Here is a 12,501-nt window from a genome sequence, read left to right on the forward strand (position 1 = left end):
TTTTTCCCGAGGCAGGGGCTATTTTGCTTTCTTCTTGCTTCTGTGTTCATGAAAGGAGGGCAAAAAGGAAATGTCTAGTTAGCGGCATAAATATCTTCACTAAGTCTGTGCTTGCAGGCAGTTAAGGGAAATGCTACACACAGAGAAAAGAAGAAATATGTGGCTTGAATAATGTGCACCTGCAGAATTACACAGGCATCGCTAAACAGTGAAGTGCCGATCCCATCACGCGTGCCTTCAGTAAAAGGATCTATTCTGCTACTCCTCACAGTCGGCTGCCTACCCGAAATAATCTCCCCTTGTTTGTGGCCAGTGATTAATATCCGATTAATCACCCTTTTATCCCCCTCCTCATCCTCATCCCTCCTCCCCGCCACACTCATACACTCCCAGAATATGTAGTAGACATTATCGATCCCCTCCGAGTTTTTAGACTTGGTTATCGCCTACAGAGGTTGCCTGCACGGGTGGGAAGGAGGTGTCTTGTGGGGGTGGCATTCAAAGGCGCGCCTTCCTGAGCTGGCGCTGGCTTGGATGAAACAGTTTATTGTAGAGCTTTGCAGCTGCTTTTCCCCCCATTTGCATCGCTTTGAAAAAGACAATTCGCGTTTCACGGGGAGGGTCTGGAGGGCTTTTACCTCATCCCGCGTTATCCTGACGCGGGGTATCCAAGGGGCTTGCCTGCGACGTTTATGCACACTGTAATTAAAGGCAGCCTTTCTGTGTTTGCATCTATTGAAGGGAGCCGCTCCCGGCGTTCTGCCCCGGGCTGGAGACGATTTGCTGTTAGCACCGGCCCGGGCCTTTGGGGGCATTTCTTTTCCCTGGTTCAGCTTTCTGCCATCAGCGCGTTCTGGGTGCCGGGTGCCAGGGTTCGCAGCCCCGGGCTGGCTGCCGGCCAGGCTGCGCGGGGCCCGCGGGCGCGGTGCGGGCGCGGTGCGGGCGCGGTGCGGGCGCGGTGCGGGCGCGGTGCGGGCGCGGTGCGGGGGCTCCGGCGCGGCTGCTGCGAGGTGAGCGCGAGTCGCGGGGCGGCAGCACCCGACCGCGGGACGCGCTGAGCGCAGCGGAGCGGAGCGGCTTCCCCAGCACCTGTTGAGAGCCGCCGCTTGCCCTTGGGGGTGGGGTAAGGAAAAAACGCTGAGCACAGAGGGCAAAAGCTGCGATGGAGCACCAGAAACAGCCCAAGAAACAGAGAAAAAAGGGTTTTGCAAAACTGGCTGTTTCTACTTCTTCCCGTTGTTAAGGCCTAAGCTTCCCCGATCCTGGCAGTTTCCATAGACTTCCTTTGGACTGGGGCGGCTCACCCAGAAACTGCCGACCCAGGAGGTGATATTTTACATTCTGGATGTGAGTTCCTTTAGGCAGCCAAGTCTTATAGAGCTGGCTTACACTCACTGCAGCACTGCATCTATTCTGGATGTTTATATTAATTCTCCTTCCACTCCCGTGAATGAAAGCATTTTGCTTCGATTTACATTCCCATTGTGTCAACAGAGCTCCTGCCCCCAGAAAGCAGAGGCAAAGGATGAATGAATACCTGCCCACGTAAAACATTCCAGATGTAGGGAGCAAGATGACTCCACAGATCCACAGATCCTACATCTGCTCTACCATTGCTTTGCAAGGCCTTTTTACCACACCCCTTCTCTGCAAGCTCTAGCCCATACCCTTCCTTGTTTAAACATTTCTACTGAACAGTCCAGCACCACATCATAACACCCAAACTGTTGCTGTCATTCCTGTCATCCAGACATTTCCACATATCTTCGCCTGATATTTGCCTCTCAGGCTTTTCCAATTTTTGTCATTGTCCTGTCATCATTTCCCCAGTCTTGATCCACAGCTCTCCCATGATTACATGTGCCAAACTATCTCAGGATGCTTAAGGAACCACGCTCACATCTGGATAATTAGGTTTTCCTTGGATATATTAATATGGACAAAACAAATCCTTCACGTTTATCTATAAATTAATGACTCTTTGGAACCTTCAACAATATTAAAAGGGGTTAGAAAAGGGAGAAGAAAGCAGGAGAAGGTGGAAGAAAGGAAATTGTCAGAACTGCTGAGGAAGGAGTGATAGGGAGAGCTAAGTAAAAAGGAATTGTTCCTTTTGCAATTAAAGTCTTGCTTATACAATATCCCATTTATGCCATGGAACCATCTCCAACAAAATCTTCCTTCAATAGGAATGGAGTAAAAAGCAAAGAAATGACGCCACTGAAAACTGAGTGATGTGAAAGGCATTAAAACAGTCAACTACGTCCATGACCCAGCCTTTAGAAAAGGCCAAGCAGAGTGATTCCTGATCAGTTACAGATCAGTTACAGGGGGTGATGAATCCTGTGCTCTTCCCTTCCGATGAAGGAGGCACCCAGGAAAGCTCCCTCCCCTCACACCATGGGAGAAATGAGAAGCACCATTGAGGCAAGGGAGATACAAACCAAGTTTAGAGGAGGAGAGAATGGAAAACTCCACTGTCTAACTCCCTTACAGAAAGTGTGGAAGGGGGCATGAAAGAGTGGGAAAAAATTAGGCAGCATCAGTGAGGTTTGCCTCCTGGGATTTAGGAGAGGACTTGCACGCCTTTGGCTTGGCACTTCCTTCCACAAAAAAAAAAAAAAAAAAAAAAAAAAAAAAGCTTGCGATTGTTAGTGGAGGCAAATCTGAGAGGAAATCAAGCAAGATTCCTCCATCTCTTCTATTTGGCTGTCTCTCCAAGAGAGAGAGCACCAAGGTCGACTTTTGTCTGCCCGGCTAAAATGAAGCTTTGCCGCTGCTGTTGTTCTCTGTTCCCTTCTTGCAGTTGTGACAAGCAGAATAAGGGCAGCTTTTAAAATGAAAGGGAGATGAAGCACTGAGATTTTAAACGGCTCATTGACAAGAGAAGTGATGAGAAAATGAAAAGCATTTCCATTTCCAGTGATGGGTACCTGGCATGTGGGACTATTTAGCAGGGACAAAGCATTCTTTTAACCACCTCTGCCATATCCCTTTTCCCTCATTCCAACCTTAATCCCGCTCCCTTCATGCTCTGCCAGCCCCTCCCCACCGCTTCCTTCCCAGTCACTTGATTTATGGAGTTACTGACGATGGGATTACTGGCGGATGGCTTTCCCCAGTGGGCACGGGTGGGCGCAGCGAGATGCTGGCTCTGTCCCCGAGGCGGGGATGGTCGGGAGAGTAACAGCAGGTTCAGGTTTCCTCATATCCAGATGGTTGATGCCGGCGCTGCATCTTTGTGTGCATGTGTGTGTGTTGAGTTAGTTCTTGTGTTTGTGCCTATGTACTCATGCAGGGGGATAGGGACAGCGTCGTCCTTCCTTTCCAACTCCTCCACACCCGTTCACCTCCTCTAGGGAGCCTCTTTGCGTAGCCCCCGCGGGTGACACGGGGCTGGCTGTGCTCAGCGGGCTGCGCACCGCGACTCGCCGTGTTTTCAAGCTACGCAGCTCTTCAGGGTTGCAGGCAAAGTTACCCTCTGCCACCCCCGCCTTTCTCAGGACTAAAACACAGCATGGCTGTGCCCTCGCTTAGCGCTCGCCTCCTCCTCCCCCTGTCCTGCAGGGCAGCAGTGAAGCAGCACACGACCCCTCCCAGCAGCGCCAGCAGGGACTGTTTCTCCTTTCCCTGCCGGTGCCACTCGGGTCTCACAAAAGGGCACAGGAGAGCCTCACCTTCGCTTTCCTCTCTTTCATTGTGAGAGGCAGCAGGGTCAAGGCGGAGCCGGCCCGCGGGCGGGTTCACCCGCGCCCGGCAGCGGCACCGGCCCCGCAGCGCTGAGGTGTCCGCACCTCCGGGCACTCCTGCTGGCAGAATTCCGTCCTTCGGCTTTGCTTACTTTATTTCGGTCACTCCTGCGCGTCTTCGGACGGCAAGGCTGGTCGGCTGATTGGTTTGTTCGGCTGACACACAGAAATAGCCCCTGAGTCCCTAAGCACAACCAGCCCGTTCCTCTGCGAGAGGCTGAGCACTTGAGCAGCCATCCAGGGTGGAGAGGGACAGGCTGTACCTTCAACTCCATTATCAGCATCTCAGTTTGCAAGCAGCAGTGCATGAGACCTAAAGAATTCTGTGGATGTGCTTCAAAATTCCTCCTTTTCCAGAATTCCTGTGCAGAAACATAGCAGAAGCTCGTAGTATACCGGTGTTTTTTTCCTTGTTTGCTTGTGTTTGGGGCGGGGGAGGATGTTTTTGAGCAACAAGTCTAGCAGGATAATTGCCCATCCAGCTTAGTATCCTTTATCTCCAACCATAGCAATTAGCAGCAGGCTAGTGAAAGACTGTAGAGACACAGCAAGTGGAGTGACTAGCACGTCCTGGATTTCAGCAGCCAACAGCTTTGGACCTCCTAAGATACAGGCTGCTTTTGAAACATCACATTTGGAAAGGCATGGACTGGCCTCTGTTCCTCTCATTTGTCCGTTGTCTTTCATTCTGCTGCCTTTTTCCCTTGCTTTGCCCTGCCTTGCCTTCCTTCCCTGTTTCATACTATGGCGTTCATATAAATCCTGCATTCTTTCCACTCTTCATCTGGCTGAAAGCACTGGTTTGTATGAACATTTGTGATAAAATTGGTTGTCGTTGACATGATGTGAAGAACTACCCACAAAATCTGAAGTTTGAAACCATTGAATGCACATGTATCTAGTAACAAGAAAGAAAATCACATACTTGTTCAGAGAAATTTGAAAAGGTTTTAAAATATCCTATGGGGATAGTTCAATTTGCCTGATCGTAAAAACTTTTCAGGGAAAATGTTCTGAAGAATAAGACAGCCTTGTGTTGTAGCTTTAAAAAAAAATACTGTCTTAGACATTGTCTGATTTTCAGAGGTATTGAGCATTTACAATTTCAGGTGGCTCTAGTAAGAGTCTGGGGGACATGTTAGCATCTCTGAAGCAAGGCCAAGTGAGTCCAGCATTATGATACTGAGACACAGAGAAACAGTATAAGTAAAAGCAGCTATAAAATAAATTAAAATTATATGTAAAATTTTGATTCTACAGAATCTGGTAAATTGGAATGGTTTGAATAAGAAAGGCTTTATGATCTGCTGTAAAATTAGTTGTTGTTTTGGGTTTTTTTTCCCACTTATAGGAAATTTCCATTCTAATTCCATGGGGTTGTGATGTCTCAGCTTCAATTACTTGCTGATACATATCATTCAGGTTGTGTTTCTGACCATAATGGTTGAGGTTGGAAGGACAGAACAAAGCCTTTGAGGGAAATTAGCTTACCAATTAACTTACAAAGCAATTTCCAGCAAAGAGCAGTCAGAAGAGAACAGACAACTTGGTCTAAGCTGTTGGGTTTTTTTCTTAAACCCCTATATTTTTAAGACAGCTCTTACAATGTGAGATATTTGAAGAAGCAATTTTTAAGTCATAAATCAGAGCCACATCTGATAAAATAAATTATTGCAAGGTTATAAACCTTACCTCAAAATTTTAAGTAATTTCCATGCTAGAGTTTATTGCAAAAATCCATAACATTTACAAGATTTAGACACATTCCTTTTAATCAAATTTACAGAAGAATGTTTCCTTGTCAGTGAAAGGGTACAATTTCTTTACAAAAAAAGGATAGCATTTGTCTTTATCTAAAATTCAAGGGACAATATTTGTCAATTATCTTAGGCCTAAATAGAACAGGGTGTGACATGTAATGCACTAGTTTTAAAACTCCCTTTAAAAAAAAAAAAAAAAACAAAAAACCAAAAAAACTAGTAGTAGAAAATGTTGAAGATCTCCTTCCCAATATCCAGTTAATCTTCTGGGAAGTAGAATGGAGAAGGGTATTGGACTATAAGGAGGATTATTTAAAATACACATATACACACAGACACACATTTACATTTGTGCTTGTTTACATTCAGTTGTTTACCTTTCCTGGGCAGATTTACAATCATTGTTGCATTGCTTTGTTCTCACAGAACGGGTAAGATTTAGTATGGCTTCATAATTTCAGCATTACAGATGCTGAGTACCGTTGTAAATGTCAAAGATGGAAATAGTGGGAATTCATCATGTCCTTCCCAGGGTCTGAAATCTTAGTTGGGTAAGTTTATAGATTTAGGAACAGTGTTACTCATAAAGGGTGAGCCCTGGCGTATTGATGAATGGCAAACAAGGGATCCCAGCAGGGCTGCTCCTCTTCTAGAACTCTTGTTGAAAAACAAGATGGGATGCAGCCAGCACAGACACAGAGAGATGGACTGCCCATTTTCCCTTGGATTCTACAAAATGCTTCATAGCGTCATGTGTCATATTTGCATTGTATCATAGAAATAAGGAAAATAACAGTAAATAATTTTACCACAGAAACATTCCTGGGGTGATGAATTCTCATCCCCCAAGGCCTGTAAATAGCACAGACTGTCTTTGCAAAAGAACTGAAAGAATTTGGAGGCTTGAGGCAGAAATGACTGAGTTGATTATTTGGATTATACTGGTATTGAATCACTATTTAGACCTTGAATTCTATTCTGTCTGTTTCCCTTATTTATGTATCTTATTAGCCTTATGCATGTAACTAGTTTGATTCAATTCTCATGGAAATATGTATACGTATATGTCTACACATGCATATATAATATGCATGTGTAGAAATTATATCCACATATTTGATTATGTTATGAAGAAATTCCAAAGACTGCATTGTTACCTGTCAAAGGCACAGGTAACAACTCAAAACTTATGTCCTTCCTAAGTTATCTATTACCTCTTAATTTATTGTGTATTCTGAATCTCAGAAGGAAGTTCCACTATAATACATAATTGATTTCACTAACAAAAGAAGAGTGATAGTAGTGATAGCTAGGTGTACTTGTTAGGAGAAAAGCTTGATGAAAAGAAAAAACACTAGTTGCTAAAACCAGTAATTAAAAAAAAATAAGAATTGACTGTCATTCCTAGTGATTTAGGGGTTTTTTACCAAATATAGTTTCTATAAACTGTTTTTAGTAGATTGAAAACATCTAATCACCTTTCAAGTATACAAAAAAATGAGCATTTCTGTGCTATCTTCTGGTTTATTTTAATATTGGTATTATCCTTTGAAGAGATTGACATATCTCAGAGGTGGCTGTATTTCAGTGCAGTTAAAATGAACCTTCTGCCATCATCTCCTCATAGAGCCATTTTCAAACCCAGCAAGCAAATACCTTGGTTAAGGTAGAAGAATAGAACATAGCCTTTGAGGGAAATTAGTAGTTTGGAGTCCTTAGTGAAAATGAACCACAGAAATGCAAAGTACACATATTCTCATTGAACATATTGTTGAGATGGAACTACTTGAATTACGAAACCTTTTCTCCACTATTTAATCTGACCCATAACGAAAACTTCACAGTCTACTATTAGTTAGCTTTCTTGATTGCTGTGCAATTATTTTGGGAAATGAAGCTCAGTCTAATTAAAAGTATTCTAAAAACCTATACTAAAAGTTGCATTTTTGCTTCTTTGTATGAGCTTTGACCCAAAGGTAACTAAATTTGTAAAACAGGATATAAAAAGAACCTCTAAGCTGTCTGTTGTTTGAGCCCATTGAAGGCAAAAGGAGAGTCCAGAATAAGATCTCTGAGAATAGATTTTCCTGTTTCTTTTTGTACTGAGTTTTGAATTACAATTTTCTTTACATATATTTTGTTTGACTCATAAATATTAATTACAACAGAAGTAATGTATTTCACAATATATGCTTGATATTTTAATTTGAAGTGGTCTTTGGAAAACTCTTATTGCATTGTAAACTGAAGGATTACACAAGTAAATTGTTTATGATTAAGGGAAAATAAATTATATATTTGGATACAGTAGGAAAATGCTCTTTCCCCATTTCACTGAGGGTCACATCAGCAGGATGAGTCTATTGGATTCAGTGTAATGATAGTATGCTAATACAATGTCAGGTGTAGTCCCTAGAACCCCAGAATAGTCCAGTTTTTGTCAGGACATATGATGAAGTACAGCAATTTTTTAACCTAGCTTCAAGATTTCATATTAATTTTTTTTTTGTTTTTCAGTAAAGCATTTTGGAATTTGCACAATGCTGCTAATGGCTGCAGAGGAACTAGGAGGACTTAAGAAAATAGATTGCAGTTTAAAATGCTTCAAATTTAATTATAAATGCAATTTGGTTTTACTTGTATCAGGTTATCATATATTCCAGTATGGAGTTATATTTGAAAATGCTGAATTAGCTAGTAAAACCAAAGCACAAAAATCGGAAAGTTTCCATGTTAGTTTTATTGCATTTTTTTCTAACACATTCTTTGTATTTGCCACTGCCTTATTTTAAAGACATCTAATATGCTGAGTCAAAATCAAAAGAACTGAAATATAGTGGAAACCAAAAGTTCCAATCCTGACTCTTGGGAAGCCTACATGGCTAATCAAAGATTTGGGGAAGAAAAGAATAGGTCTTTGGCCACCTGACATAATCATGGCCATTGGCTTTGTGGTAATAGATGCTTTTTTCTTGCATCTCCAGGGGCATGCAGGAAAACAGACACACCAGCGCTCCTGGTAGCAGGCATCTGTAACTGTGTCCTCTATCAGGAAGAATTCTGCCTAATTCATGGCTATGCTCTCATCTTCTGTGATTTCCCTTGAATGCATCTGTGCTGACACTTCAGTTATATGACTCCTGCTGACTTGAGCAATGCTTGTTGCATAGAATGGCAGATTTGGGTGGGTTGGCAAGGACCTCAAAGACCATCAAGTCCAACTGTTAACCAGCAGTGCTGAGTGATGAGTGCCATGCAATTTTAGTGGCCACAAGAGAAGAAATACGCATAATAAAAGGACAATCTTTGCATCAATATAGTGCTCACAAAAGTTCTCAGCTGATTAGAGAGTTTTTATTGGTATAATATACTGAAGTATATTGGCATTTGCACTGTCAGCAGTGGAAAGTTGCACCAATCAACCATATAAGACACAGTCTTTTTGAAAATGTACTGACAAATGTTTGATTTGCAAAGCTATTTATCTGATATAGAAATGAGCAACAGAATAATGTTTAATATAGAACAAGTTCAACAGCACTGCTGACTCCTGAATGCCTACCTCCATAACTTTCCTAAGGATGTGCTTCAAAATTCCTAAATCTTTCTAGTACTACAATTGCAGTCCATTGAAACGTGTATGAGTTTCTATACTATTTTCAGCTACTTTTAAATTAGACTACCCATAAAAAACCCCACCATTCTCCTTAGCTCTAGCCATATATTTTTACTACACTCAAATCTAGCTCATCAACTAGCTCCTATAATTTTTCTGAATTTATTCAGCCTCCTCTGCACTTCTGGGCTCCCTTCCCAAATTCTCTTCCCACTCCACAAGTACTGCTGGAGAAGTCCCAATAACATAAAGCCTGCAGAAAATATAGAAAGTTCTCTTCAATTTCCATGTAATTTGTAAAGTCCTTTTTTGGCCCAAAGTAATAATCATGTAAGGGTAATATGTTAGGAAATGAAATATCCTCCCAGCCTTAGAGTCATAGATTAGACTTACTAACTTTTTCAGGAAGTTCTTTGGATTTTATATCATCTCCAAGAGTGCAAGATTGAAAGAGTGGTTTTTCAGTTATATTTCTTTTCATTCTTCAGTATCTCATGCCTGTTTACCTGATTATTTTTTGGTAACCAAAATAATACCCATTCACCCCAAAGAAGAAGACTTCAAAACACACTTAAAAAAAGTCCAGAATTTGATAGTGAGATATTTTTACACTCACTTGTGTATAAATGAACAGTGTAGAATCAGATAGTTAAAATTGGAACACTTGATGTATTTTGGAAATCCAAGATATATATCTTCTCGGTTTTTCAAGCTCTAATGTATACAGTTTAACTGTCCAAGTGACATGACAAGAGAAATTTTACAGATCTAATATTACTCTTGTTAATCCTTTTCTAATATCATTGTTCTGGGATGACCACTGACTTGTTGGGACTCTGGATTCTACATAATATTGTAGAATATTATAAGAATAATAAATAAGAATATTATAAGAATAATAAATAATAAATAAGAATATAAAAGGAAAAAAATCGCATACGGTAAAACCAGGCTAGATTTGTCGGGATGCTGTTACACACTTGCTCCCATTGACTTTGTGTATTCCAATGAAGTCAGGAGGGTTTGCTGTGTATCTGATTTGTGAAAGGTACTGCTCCAAATTGCTCCCTTTGGGGCCTCCTGTATTTGTCCCCTCTTTGAAATCCATTGACAGCTGAGTTAACACAAATCTAAGAGTCAGAGTGTGCTACAGATACCAACTAAGAAGAGAATCTGCTCATCAGAACCACTGTAAATATTAAGGAGACATGAATTTCCTCCAGGAATTTACAATAGATCTGAGGTAACTATATGGAAAATGGATAATTTATTTTAGAATATGTATGCAATACAATGAGCATTGAATCATCACTTCTGAAAACATCACTGCATTGCAATATTGAGGTGTTTTCTGAAGAACATTTTCTTCATTCTTACAAGTTTTATTATTTTGCATTGTTAAGCTAGTACACAGTGTCCTGTAGGTAAACATCCTCTGGCCAAACTGATATGGGTATATTTTTTGATCAACCATTTCTCCTCATCTGCTTCCTCCATGCTTCATATGTGCAAAATTTATTTCCACTATCTCTTTTGTATCATACCTTTTTTGTGCTTTTAATTCAGATTGCTCTGGGCAAGGTTCCTATTTTTGTCTGGCACACTTGGATGATTGTGCACTTTTTAGAAGGTGTATCTTTGATTTTTCCTCTTTTCCCATCTCTTATCAGTATTAAAAGTATGCTCATTATCTACTTGAATGTCCATATTTTACAATCTTATTGTCTTTTTTTTTCTTACATGACAATACTATTTTTTTATTTCTTTTCTATTGATGGTTCAGTTGGTGTTCCTAACAGTGTTTCTATTTCACACTGCTTGGTGGCTTAAGTCTCCCCATTCAAAGCTTCTTGCTTCTCAAGTGAGAAGTGTACTTTTGAAAAGAGTGATCATCCATTCAATTATAACCTTATTGAAATATTTACCAGTAGATTATTTTAGAGCTTGTCCCCACTGAACTGAAGAGAAGATTTGTCAATGACTTTTAGCAGAACAGAGCATATTGATACTAAAAAGCAAAATACTCATTTCAATACAGAGGAGTTTATTTAGGATGTGACAGCTCTACAAAACTGTTTATATCTTGCATGGAACTGAACTGATTAAATTGAAAAGCTGTAACAGATGAACTCCACCAGATTCTATTTGCCAGTACCCTAAAATGGTATTAGAGCTAGATGGGTAAGTTATTGACACTCAAAAACCTTACAAGCTTTGGTCCCTTTCGGTTCACTGTCTTATGAATAAGAGTAGTTAAGTGAGTCGACAAAAACAATACTTCAGACTACAAGATTAATAATTGGGTTTTATTATAGTTTTCAAATCCTATTCTAATTCATCATTCATTTATAAAGATGGCAGGAGTAAGACTACAGTTGCAAGATGACCAAAAATCTAAAATCCTTTTTAAAGTTTAAAGTAAATAGTATCAAAATTTTAGAAGACAATGAGTCAAAAGTTTATTAACCAATCACTTTTTTTTTTTTTTTTTTTACTGATTTGGTCTAGAATTTGGCAGAAACACATGAGGAGCCCTGAGAGTTTAAAGTTTCTGGCTGATCTCTAAATCTAAAACAGCTGAGCAGATTTAAATATTTTGTGTAAACAAATTTGCATCCAGGCTGCTAATCTGCATGCCAGCTTTCAGCTTGACATTTTCTGAAATGATGGAAAAATGCTAAGCCCTTAATACTAAATGGAGTTCATAATGGAAATGCTGACAGACCCTTAATTACCTGTATTGTGATTCTGCTGAAAGCTTCTTTATCTGTCTAATCTTTCACAATGCAGTTAAATATATAAATTCTTGAAAGGAGGAAGAAAAGGAAATTTGTGTTGGAAATACTAAACTGTAGCAATGCTATATTTTCTTCCAGACATCCACTTATGGAGGCAGCAATGACAAAAAAAATATTTTAAGAAAGATATAGCATTATCTGTGCAAATGTAAAGGCAGCCGGTGATGCTTAAAAGTTTAACTTAAACTCCATTTTTCAATCTTTTTGAGTCACCTTTCTGGCAAAGTATGATTAAACAGATGCAATCAACCATTTTTAATATGATAATGAGGTATTATCATAGAAGAAATTTCTTATTGACTTGACATGGCAAAAAAATCACAACCAACAAAACATATTGAAATTATCATTCCACTGCCCTAATACTGTGTACTTATGCTTAACTCTTCTTCACTGAGTGGAGGAGGAAGCAGAGGATAATATGAGAGAAATGCCATTGTCTGGACTCTAATTTACAAACTCTGTAATGTAGAAACTCCACTATCTGCCAACTTTAGAATAGAGTCTTTATGATTCTCTGGAAGAGATTGTTGTTGTTGTTGTTCCCGCCATGAAAATCTTCCCCAGTTTGTCCAGGC

At 40.3% G+C, this 12,501-nt stretch overlaps 1 protein-coding gene across 1 annotated transcript in view; it reads left to right on the top strand.

Moving 5' to 3' along the window:
- CSMD3 (CUB and Sushi multiple domains 3) overlaps nt 1-12,501 on the top strand; it is a 597,171-nt gene that overhangs the window by 1,155 nt on the left and 583,515 nt on the right. The window lies entirely within an intron of this gene.

The sequence above is a fragment of the Molothrus aeneus genome, chromosome 1 (genome assembly GCF_037042795.1).
Source record: "Molothrus aeneus isolate 106 chromosome 1, BPBGC_Maene_1.0, whole genome shotgun sequence".
Lineage (NCBI taxonomy): Eukaryota > Metazoa > Chordata > Aves > Passeriformes > Icteridae > Molothrus > Molothrus aeneus.